Source organism: Etheostoma spectabile, chromosome 14, assembly GCF_008692095.1.
Source record: "Etheostoma spectabile isolate EspeVRDwgs_2016 chromosome 14, UIUC_Espe_1.0, whole genome shotgun sequence".
In the NCBI taxonomy this organism is placed as follows: Eukaryota; Metazoa; Chordata; class Actinopteri; order Perciformes; family Percidae; genus Etheostoma; species Etheostoma spectabile.
In genome coordinates this window covers 23,360,907-23,373,078 of record NC_045746.1, presented here as the reverse complement: position 1 = coordinate 23,373,078, position 12,172 = coordinate 23,360,907, and positions in this window count along the sequence as shown.

Here is a 12,172-nt window from a genome sequence, read left to right as displayed (position 1 = left end):
TGTGAAATGCCCCCTCCAGCCTCTGTGCCATTGCAACCAGATCCTACCCCTAAACAACTGTTAGGTGTTTAACTCACTCGCGAAACAAAAAGTTACAAGTAGGCTATGGATGTTAAAAAATACAAGCAGAACACATGCAGAGAACAACGAATAACTGTTACACCGTTTATTTTGATTAGACCGGCAGTTGTTTGAACATGAGACTCCAGGATTACTTAGCCTGGCTGTTTAGCCTGCTCTGGACCAGCTAGTAGCCGCAAAGAATAATTCTCCATGGTTCTTTGGCTGGCTTAATTCAATCTGGTTTTTCGTGCAAACCGAGTCCAAGCTATTCATTCCAGTGATAACTTGATATTCCCGGCTTAATCCCTTATCCTAGTTTCGTGCAACAGGCCCCAGTGTCTTGCAGTATGACGCTTGCTGCTGATCTTAAAGACGACATCCATTACTGCTGCAGATGATGACTTTCGTTCTGCTTTTCTCTATCCTTGAAGTTTGCTCTTCCTGTCTTCTGTTGAATACATTAAACCTCATTCTTTTTTTCTCTTCTCTGGGGATGGAACATGATTGAAGATTGAAGGAATGTATCAGGTGACAGAGGTTGTTGCTCTTTTTTTTTCCCTAAACCATAACTAAGTAGGGGAGAGCCGGACAGTTGAAACACTTTTAATTAAACGTAATTTACAAAGCGGTCCGTTATCGTACTGAGTCTGATATTTTTGTCACTACGCCTACACTGTCATCTGTCAAATACAGTGTATTTTCAGCTTTGGACAATACCGTTCAGGAGTATTACAACAAAGTGGGACTGCGTATGTTTCAATCGTCCCTCCAGGACGGGACGAATGAACCACAGCATGCGGGGACGATGAAACATACAGTTTAAGCCACCTAAACTTCCACACTTAAATATTTTACTGTATATCATGATGGTACTTCCAGAGGTGTTATATAGACAGTGTTGCAGACTAATCGTCTTTGTGAATGTCTGTTAACTACAAATTGCCGTCATCCTGAAGCGCGATGAGCGGTTATTGAATATCATGCACTGTGGATGACTGCTGCTATATTTTAGCTAAACAGAATTTTTTCTATTTAATCATGTTTTCTATTGGGGAAATGTTGTTTCCCTAGGTTTTTACATGGGTTAGACCCACTGGCAATCCAAAAAACGCCCCCAACCCGTCAGTTCCTCCCTAGGATACATGGGAAAACTCGACCCCCCCCCCTACCTGGTGGCTCAAATATTTTCATCATTCGAAACTGCTTTTCCATTCTCTCACCCTCCTAAATAATTGTATGTACACAGACATTTGTGCATTTAACTTAAAATCCATGGAGTTCCACCAGGTCAGGTACGGTTGACAGCTGTTTCAACCGTCCCGACACGGACATTCTGACAATTACAGCCTGTTTTTTGCTTTGCTCATGTAACACAGACATGAATATAAAGTCTGGGATTGTGGAGATATACTAACTGGTCTACTGAATGCATGGTAGTCAAACCTTTAAATGAAAACACTCGTTAATAATCCAAAAATGTGACCGCTAATGAATTTTTAACTTTTGACCATCAAACGCGTTTTACGCTGTACTCCGTGATGCAAGGAAATAACAGGAAATATTTAGCTGATGGATGAGGTTACATGTCTATGTTCAGACCTGAGGAAGTCTGTCTATCATCATTACACCCGGATAAAACTGGAATGTTTCATCTCTCCCGCGTTTCAATCGTCCCGGCTCCCATAAAACAACATGAACAACTTGTTAAATGTCCCACACATTTAATGAGTATTGGCTTTTTTTAGGTTAGGTTAGGTTAGCCTTTGTAATCCACACAAAATCCCTTCCATACTGCACCAGATCAGAACTTGCATTTTTGTAATAAAACTACCGACTAACGGTTGTGGCTAAAAAGGAATCCAGCTACAGCCGAAAGTACGCTAAAACTACCCTAATCTCACAAAGCTAGACTAAAATAATAATACAATTTTAATATGTTCAACCAGGAAGTTCGTGACAGTTCCTCTGGTTTTTTCAAGCCAAACCACAATCTTTTCCCTAAACCTAATCGATCCGTTTTGCCCAACGTAAACTAGACGTCGTCGCTGTAGCTGTATCCCTTCTACCTTAACCTTTAGAAATCAATGTAAGGTTGGAGGCTTACATAAATAATTTCTGTTTACGTTACCTGATATGAAGTGTGTCACAGCATAACACAAAATCCATTGTTTGTGGGCTCTCACTAGCTCTCGATTTGGTTCTGTCTGCTTCTAGCACACGTTTTATGCACAATCTATTTACTTTCTTCTCTCTACTTTGTCTCTGTCATGGATCTTTATCCATAATGCTCTCCCATATCTGTATGGTTCTGGCATCCCGGCACACAGCAGCTGTCCACCATGTTGAATCAAGGCGTTTATTGAAAAAGACAGCAAATTACAATAGAGCAACTAGCTAGCTAGCTATCCTGTAGCTACACTCGTAACGACTTCTGGCTCAGCTCCGATCGGCGCGCGGCTCTTGCTCCATTTCCCTGCCAAAATGACGGTGTTTTGATATTGACTGGTGCATGCTGGGATTGCATGGTGTCAACTGCCGGAGCATAAGCTGCTATAACTTGGAGTGAAGCGAATGTTTTGACCATTTTACCATTAACGTTACTTAAAACCATTACTTTTTAGCTATTTCATTTAGTTAAACTGTTTCAACTTTTAGCTATTATAAACCATTACTTATGAATTCAGCCAACCTTTGAAGAACATCTATCATAAACGTTTGCCTAAACCTCTGTTCACTTTGCCAACTAGTTTTCACACACTCCGTGTAACATTAACTTCAAGTTAATATGTGGATATAATCTGTTCCGACGCTTCTGCATTGCCCTCCACAGGGAAGCTAACTAGTTTTAGCTGACAGCTATTCCGCTAAACTGCATAGCGGCCAGCTTGAATTCGTCTAAAAAAATGTTACCTCAAACTAACACACTGGGAAAGCAGGCTATAGCTGACGTTAACGGTTTATGACATGCTGTCTCACGCTTATCATTAGCCAAATTACTGTTAGCTAAACAAACTTACTTCCTTATTGAGTGGTGCGGGTGGTTTATGGATAATAGTTCCTTTGTTCAATAATGAAAATATGTACACAGTCTTGTCCTTTGCCTTTTTTGTGAATTTTCTGTTCGTTTTGTTTCACATCTAAACAATATGTTGTATGTTTAAGAGTCCGTGGTAGCGGATTAGCCTAAGGCATGGTCTAATGCTTCTTTTTAATAAACAATTTTTCCAGGCGTCAAGGGAGAATGAAGGGGAAATTATACTTCCGGACCCAAGGTCTCTCGGAGGAAGGGCAGACTATTGAGCTTTTATACAGTCAGGTAGGCAAGTTGTGTGCATAATCTCTACTGGAATTTAAAACTCAGCGCAAGTCAAGATGCCAGAAGGAGTGGCAGCCACAGCAGTGTTTGGTGGCAAAAAGGCGAAACATTACTCCGTTCACTTGAACAAATCAACGTTAGTTACCCTGCGGTCCCTCTAACTCTTTGTCTCCCTGCTGTAGTAACATTGTTATGCCATGCTGTATTCGTCCCACCTCTACACTATTTAATACCTTTTTCCATCTTCATTAGTGGGGGTGCATACTGCTCAAAACCAACATGAAAACAATAGTAATCGTTCCCTCAGCAATGTTGGTTGTTTATGTGGAAAGAACACGTTCGTAATAAATGACCAGGGACGTTAAATCACCTGGTTTCTCTCTGATAACCGTATTCTAAGCTGTTGCTAGCTGTCGTTCGTGTTTTAACTAGGTTAGTCAGCAAATGAAGCCCACCACACAAACATAGTTGTTCATATTAACAGCAAGGGGTCATACGTAGTGAAAATGTTTGTGATGAGATGCCACAACTAATTGGTGTATGTCGGGAAGTTGTTCATTAGCTGTTAATTATGTGTGATACCGGCAGCTGACCCACTTACAGTAGTATAACAGTTTTCACTTGATCCAAGACTGTTATGTGAGATAAAGACATTAACGATATAACTGACCCGCACATCCTTATTCCCAAGGTTAATAGTAATCACTGAAATAATTTTTACATATTGACCCTGATCATTTTTTCATAATCTTCAGCGCCCTTGCAGACAGCGTGTTTGTTAGGTAATAGTAAAAGTAAGGACCACACCAGCATCTAACGAACCAAAGTGGTACATTGCCGTACATTATGTTTGTGGCGCATTCACCAAGCTAAGGTGCAGGACGAAGCGTTTGTTCATTGATAACTCAGGGGCTGCCGTCTACACACCACTGCTGTCTATTTGTTGGTTGTCTTCCACTATGAACAGAAGGTTAAAAAAACAGCAGTGTGTGGAAGATCCCCACAGTCTTGGATTTCGGCCATTATTGAGCTGACTCATGTAGTTCCCGATCTTGGCATGAGAGGTTTTATACATTTTACATGCGTCTTATGTTGGTTGGCTTGTAATAAAAACGTGACTCTTGTCATGGTAGGCTGGAATATGCTTATCCAGGCTGCATGGGGGGCTGAACATGCCATGCTGTCACATCGAAACTTCTAGGGCTTGATTCTTCACACTTGTACTGAGTGTGCATGCCACCTCCTATAGGCGTCAGGATATGTCATATCCGTGACATGGCAACATGCTCACGTTATTATATTATTTCACCAAAGTTTCTCTGTTCTTTTTACTTTTGTTTCTATTCTTCTTAACCCTTTTGCACAGATACTTCCATATAATTTCGCTTTAAGTTTGCCTCACCAGCAAAAGACGTCATTTTGCTTTTTTTTCATCTCCTTTCCACAGAATGATGCTTTTAGCACATATGTCTGCAAGTAGGGAGTGAGACCTCCTAATTGTCTTTTCATTATTGTATATTTCCCTAAAAATCACAGTTAAATTTTGTTCAATGTCTGGTGCCAGTATGTTAAATACCTGCTTTGTGGTCTGTGAATACTGGCCAACCTGTGTTGTGTCTGTGTGTCCCCGTTCGTGTGACTGATCCCCTACTGGTCTCCAGACCCTGAGGAGGCACAAGGTACCTACCACATGAGGATGGGACCGGGCTCTTCTTTCTATGAAGAAACATGTTCACCTTGGTAAAATGTTTCTGCCGAAACCCAGATTATTATCAAGATATATCTAATTAACAAAAGCTCTTAAATAGATATAAATGAAAAAATAGTGCTTAGGTAATAACACTCAGCAAAACATGTACCACCCTCAGTTTTTTGCCAAATGACTGATGACCATCTTTGACCAGGCAGCAAATAGGATTGATAAAACATCACAGTTTTACCAAGATATTACCCATTTAATTTCAGCACCAATGTCTCCCACCTCTGCTCCCTGATATATGCTGAATAATGGCCAGAAAGTGTTTTTGCAGAACATTATGTCACAGTGAGTTGACCTCGGACTTTTCTTTTTTATACTAAACAATTTAGATTTTTTTTTTTTTTAAACATACACTTACAACATGAACATATCTCCCCAATACACACTTCAAGACAATATAATAATAACCAACTAGACAATGTAATGTAAATTGAAGGAATGGATTACATTTGACTGAAATTGTATTTAATATGACTTAAATAATGATTTGATTGATTAATCCTTACCTGGCAATGTCTGTCCAGCAGTCCAACAGCTCTGCTTGTCCATTGCCGGCTGTACAGGCTGCATCTGGTCAACTAGACCCTGCTGGCTACCAGGGCAATGTAACAGCCACAAGGAGATGAAAATAAATCCATAACCATACAGAGCAGGGTAAAAAGAGAGAAGGAAGTAGTACAAGAGGGGATGGAGTGCAAATAAAAGGCTTAGGAAAAAAAAGGAAAAATTGACAAATTATAAACTGGGTAAAACCAAATAGAACATAAATTGAGGAAACAGCATACATGGTGTATCAATGAATTCAACTCCAAAATAATATCGGAATAGAATGGTGCAGCCTTATTTTATAACCAACCACTCTGTTTTGTTTGATGCTATTTAGGGGTGCAACGGATCATAAAACTCACAGTTCTTATCTATATAACTAATGTTGAGTCATGGATTGAACCATTTATCAATACAATCAAAACAAAGTAGCCAAATATATTGCTTTTCAATTAAAGTTTCTTTAACACTTTTGCCCAGCTTTGCTGTCCACTAGGATAACTACACCAACACAAGTACCTTTACCGTTATTTTCTTCTTTCTTCAAACAAAATGTAATATATGTAAATAAGTTCTGAATTGTTTTACTTCTATTAACACTTTGTTTTTTTTTCAGAACATTTTACACACCACACCAAATAAATTTTGTACAAATAACAGATTCAACTATGGTCCTTATCACACACAACACTTATTCATTGTGGGTGACAGTTGTATGACAAAGCCATCTCCCATGTGGATTTTGTGACATTTATTTAATGGGTTCTATAAAAAGGCAAGCAGGTAAGACAGAGCCCATCATGTTCACCTCACTCTGGTACAACAACCTCTGTTTAAAAAAGGCCTGAAGGAGCCTGTTGTTTTGTCCTTATTTGAGTCAAATATTACCTTCCTTCCCTTCTCCATAAGTGTTGTTTACACGCACACTAGTATTTTGGTTATGACTGAGTTTTTGGAGTATGGAGTATTTGATTATGTCAAGGTTTTGGGAGATTTCTTTGTTGTTAGACACAGTGGCTAGATGGTAAAAAATCACGACCAACTGTAGGCAGATGATCGGAAACCTGGATACTGTATGATCATGTATCGGAATAACCGGTTTTCATGCTCCATTTAAATGGCATATGTAAGAACAACAGACTAAGACTCAAAACGAAAATACTTGCGTGCATGTTAAACACACTCCATGTCCCATAAATAGACTATCAGCAACTTAAATGTAAGAGGTACATGCTAGTCGGAGGTTGGTCATGGATAGCCCAGATGAGATCTATTAAGGAAACTGTTAAAGAATAAAATATTAAATGAAGACCGAGTACATCACAAGGGTAAAAGTGGATAATTTTGGGTGGAATGGGAGAACAAAAAATAAAGGGAAGGGAAAGAGAGAGAAAAAGATTGTTTAAAAGCCATGGCGAACATAGAAAAGAATAGGAGAGTGGAAGTCTGCCTCTTTGTGCTGGACCAATAAATGACTAAGATAGAATGTTCAATCATCTCTCGCCAAGGCTGAGCAAACCTGGCACTGACAGCAGCCTTCTGCACACTGTAAGTATCAAGCTGGCTTCTATCACAACCCTTCCACTTTGTTAATGAAACTCTCAATTTACAACTGGTATTAAAAAACTAGCTTAAGCCATTTTAAACATGAATAAATAAGACTGCAAGCGGTATATCTGTTTAAAAGCCACAGTATCTGAAACACACGACTTAGGTCGGCTACACACTGTCTCGTTGCCATGCTCTAACCTGTTTAACATGGAAGCCAAACTAAACGACACGCCACACAGCTGACACGATCGCGCGCGCGTAACGCACCATGTGTGTAGCTGTCCTAGGCACCCACGCGAACCTATACCATCACTGACTGAGACTCATCCTCATGCCGTCATCCGGAATTAATAAAAGCGTAGTGATATTTGTAACTTTCATTTCCTCCCTACTGACAGCCAGAGGCACTGCGCTTAACACAGGATGACTATATCACACACAGCCAAAAGATTTCAGATCTCCATCCCATTAGATGCACAGAGGAACTTTGGCCAAAGAACGCCCAATGGATAGGGGTTGCACATTTACTTTTTGTAATATCCGTTGAGAATGTGCTTGTTCCCGTCATGCTGCAGCACATACATATGTCCTCCAGGGTACCCCCTCTCAAGGTCCCCATGAATGTGGAACACACCTGGCAGTGGCATGTTACACATAGAAGGCACTGCTTTAAAGAGCACAGTCTTTTTTTAGGACCACGTCACAAAAACGAAATGGTTGCCACCGCCAGTTTCCCACGTAGACTCTAAGGGCCTGCACTGGGCATAACAGTCTCATCTCTTACTTGCCATCTCATAATAGGGGTTCAACTGTGCCAGGTGGATAGGCTGATTGAGTGTCGAGTGTGCCACACTTTAACGAAGAATGCCTTATTCAGCCCTGTGACACCTGAGTTCCACCTCAAACAGATCTTGTTTCCACAGACAGGAATCCTTGGGGCAATAGGGGGACACAATCTCAAGTCCCTTTTAAGAAGTGGGAACACTAGCTTGTGGCAACTTGTTATTGTCAACCTTAACCGTCCGGTGGTTTGCAGATACTTAAGGATGGTATGCACTGGGTCTTCTTTTCAAGTCGTAAACCACTCTAAAATATGCTTGCACCTATTCCAATACTGCAGACTGGTAATGGTGCTTGGCATTTAGGATATGTTCTCGACAGGCTCATGCAGTCTGTCATCGCGAGTCGGGACCTCCAGCGGCCTAACCAAAGAGGGCAAAAAGAGGATGTCCAAATCCACCCCCCAGCTGGACAAGTCCCTTCCTGATGGGGAGGCGTCAAGGCGTCCCCAAGCAGTCTGTGAAGCAGCAAAACCAGGTTCAGGCTAGAGAGTACGGAGGCCACCAGAAAAACAGTGGAAAGGCATAAAGCACCCTTCTAACCTCCCTTGAACCAGACAATCCTGACCAATGGCCTTGAAAGGCAATATGGAGAACTGCCTGTGTTTAGGCACAATAGGAACATGAAAGGATTTGACGCATGTGAACCATTCTTCCCTGGCACAGCATGAAGAACATCTCCTTGTGTTAAAAACATTGTGGCACACTTTTTATAAACTTATTGTGGATGCCCTCAATCTCAGAACTCCTGCCCAAGTCTGCCACATTTCTTCTGGAACAAAAGTAAATAAGAGTAAAATCCCCCAGGCTGGTGACAGGGGCTCCACTGGTTTCATTTTGCCCCCTTGGTCAATAGCAGGCCATGGGTTGGATTAGGCCAAGACAGAGGGGCAGAGGTCATGGCCATCGTAGGCTAAGATAGGCCATAAAGATATAACAGCCATAAAAGTACATCGATGGCGCCACCATGAAATGCCCAATTGAACGATTCCTGAAGTCACTCTGAGCAAGAGCATGCTGATAACAGAAAAAGGAACGGGTATTATTTATATCTTTTATTTTAATGTCTCCTTTATGGAAACAGTCCTATGCAGTATTTTTCAATTCAATACCAAGCCACACTCCTGCTAGCGATCCACACTTAGCCTGAGCCAAGAGCACTCGCTACCTGTGGGCCAAAGTACATGCTACAGTGTGGGGAGAGCAGGGACGTTTTCTACACATTGACACAGTATGTTCCTTGTCATAAGTTCAACTCTGAGTGGACCATTCTCCTAAGCAACGTTACAAGTTTCAATTACTTTGAGGGCGAAAAATCCGTAACTCCTGAACCATCAGTTTCACAATGCTACACCACGAGCTCTAAAAAATAGTATATATCCCACTTATTATATATATATTTAGATAGTATCATTTAGCCAAAGCTAATGCTATCCACAGTTACAGTAATTAGCCTGCGTAAATGAGAAGATGAAAAAATGATCTTGTGGATGACACTGGCAATTATACCTAACCTGTCTCATCCCAAGTCAGATGTGCCTTTGATGATATCTAAATTCTTGACTAGCGCAAGACGGAAAATTCTGTGTTAGCACTGCCTCTTGCGGTCAGTAAGATATATACAAACTACCCTGGTGTGTGACATTAATGCAGTGACAACACATCTGCCCGCCAAAAACAGTGTTTTGCTTCAGTGTTTGCAGTAGAGATTGCATTTTTTCCACTTGACTGACTGACAGATCCAATCAAAAAGTGTATTATATGATTTCCAATCCTGCAGTTAGATGAGATTTTTCTTTTTCTTTAAAGAATGACATATCCAGATACAGATCACTTTCAATACCCGTAAATGGGTCAGAAGGACTAATGTGTGTTGTTCTTACCTGTGCGTCTTTTCTGATTCTGCAACGCTCGATTAGAGGGGACTGTGGGCTCTGGTTCCTGTTGCCCCCAGGGAGGAAGCTGGAGCGGCTCGTGGAGCTTCTGCTGGGGGAGGATTCCACGCTGAGGGAGTGGGAGCACTGGGAGGATGACCGACCGCTGGGGGGAGTGAGGAGGAGCAAAACGGCCAGGACGAGCCGCTCTTCCTGAACGTACCACTGAACAGGAAAATAATTCTATATAAAGTATTATATGCAAACTTGAAAAAACTGTTGGTCTAAACTGATGAAAAGGTTCAAATGTTACTATTAACAACTACTTTGACTTGGTTTAATTGCCACCTGAGCACTGGTAATACACATGAAAAGTACATAGAGGTTGTTGGTGCAGTGATATGACACATGTCTCTCAGCTAGACACTTAACCCCTAGTTGCTCCAGAAGTGTGCAATCTCTGACATATATAGCATTGTAAGTCGCTTTGGATAAAGCGTCCGCAAATGACATGTAATGTGATGAGTAAAAGAGTACTCCAGCTATTTAATTGTGTCACTGCTATAAAGTTGGAAGCTTCCAAGAGACAGATTATAACTAGAAGGCCATAAACGGAAGCAGCAGAGGCCGAGATATTCTCATTTTTTTGTCCCTAATATGGTCCAAACACTAAAAACACTGGATTTTTTTTGTTTCAACATTTGACATGAGTAATACAGCACAATTTCCATCTCATTGTAGCTACTCCCCTCCATCAATACAAACACACCAGAATCTTTTTAGTTTTCCACACACACACACACACCACACACACACACAACCCACACACACACACACACACACACACACACACACACACAACACACCACACACACACACACACCACCACACACACACACACACACACACACGTGTTCCATGTGTTGCTTGCACATAATTGCACAACCAATTTTTAAACACCCAAACTATAGTCCAATGTCTATGTCCTTGGCCAAAGGAAATTACAGTTTTACCTTCCCTCGCCATAAAGAGTAGGGTTTGTATCTCTCCATCTGGCTTTTTTAAGGGAACCTTTCTCACTCGAGCCGCTGTGGAGAGAACACACTCAAGCAGGGCCAAAACACACAACTGTGTCCTTCACAAGCACTTTTTAACCGCATTTCCTCTGCCTAAATACAATTAACAATGTGAAGGCTGAAATCTGGGAAAATATATAAGGTTTTACTAAAAAACAACATTATACTATTAAAACATAATAAAATCCCTTTCGCATCATCACTTATGACCCACTAGAATTAGCCAATAGCATTAACAATAAACAATAGCAGGACAGGTAGTGCCACAATGTAGCAATTTTTAGACGGTGGAGTATTGCAGCTAAAAATTTGTGAAGAGAGTGGATAATATGGATACAGGAGAAATAAACAGTTATATTGTTAAGTTAGTTAAAATCAATAGGGTGTCTGCTATGTTGCTTTTAGAAACTACTCTTTCCATTTTCTTGACCTTCTAAAACTAACGCACTAGTCATGGTAACCTATTTCTTCCCGTTTTTGTGCTGTCTTAAACTAGTAGTTTTCCCACCAGTGGGGTCCCAAGAGTCCCCTACTACATGGGGCAACTCAATTTAATATACTATATCCATCATATATAACATAATGACAGGGATGTTGAATATAAAGCAGAACACATGCAGAAGACAACGGAATAACTGTTAAACACGTTTATTTTGGATTAGACGGCAGTTGATTTGACACATGAGACTCCAGGATTAATCTTAGCCTGGCTGTTAGCCTGCTCTGGATATCCTGATGAATTTAGCTGGACTCGGTTTGCCGAAAACCAGATGAATTAAGCCAGCCAAGTAACCATGGAGATTTATTCTTTGCGGCTAGCCTGGTCCAGAGCAGGCTAAACAGCCAGGCTAAGTAATCCTGGCGAGTCTCATGTGTCAAATCAACTGCCGTTCTAATCCAAAATAAAGTGTTTAACAGTTATTCCGTTGTCTTCTGCATGTGTGTCTGTTTATTTTTTAACACATTACATCTGTCAATTTTGTTTTCGCGAGTTGATTTAAACCATTACAGTTGTTTAGATGTTAGGAAATGGTTGCATGGCACACCTGAGGGGAGGGGGACTTTTCCAGGTGGGACGGTGGTCTGTGCGAGGCTGCCTGGCGTGCGGCCGTGCCGGGGGCCGGTGCGCGCTGGCCGGTGGAGGGCTG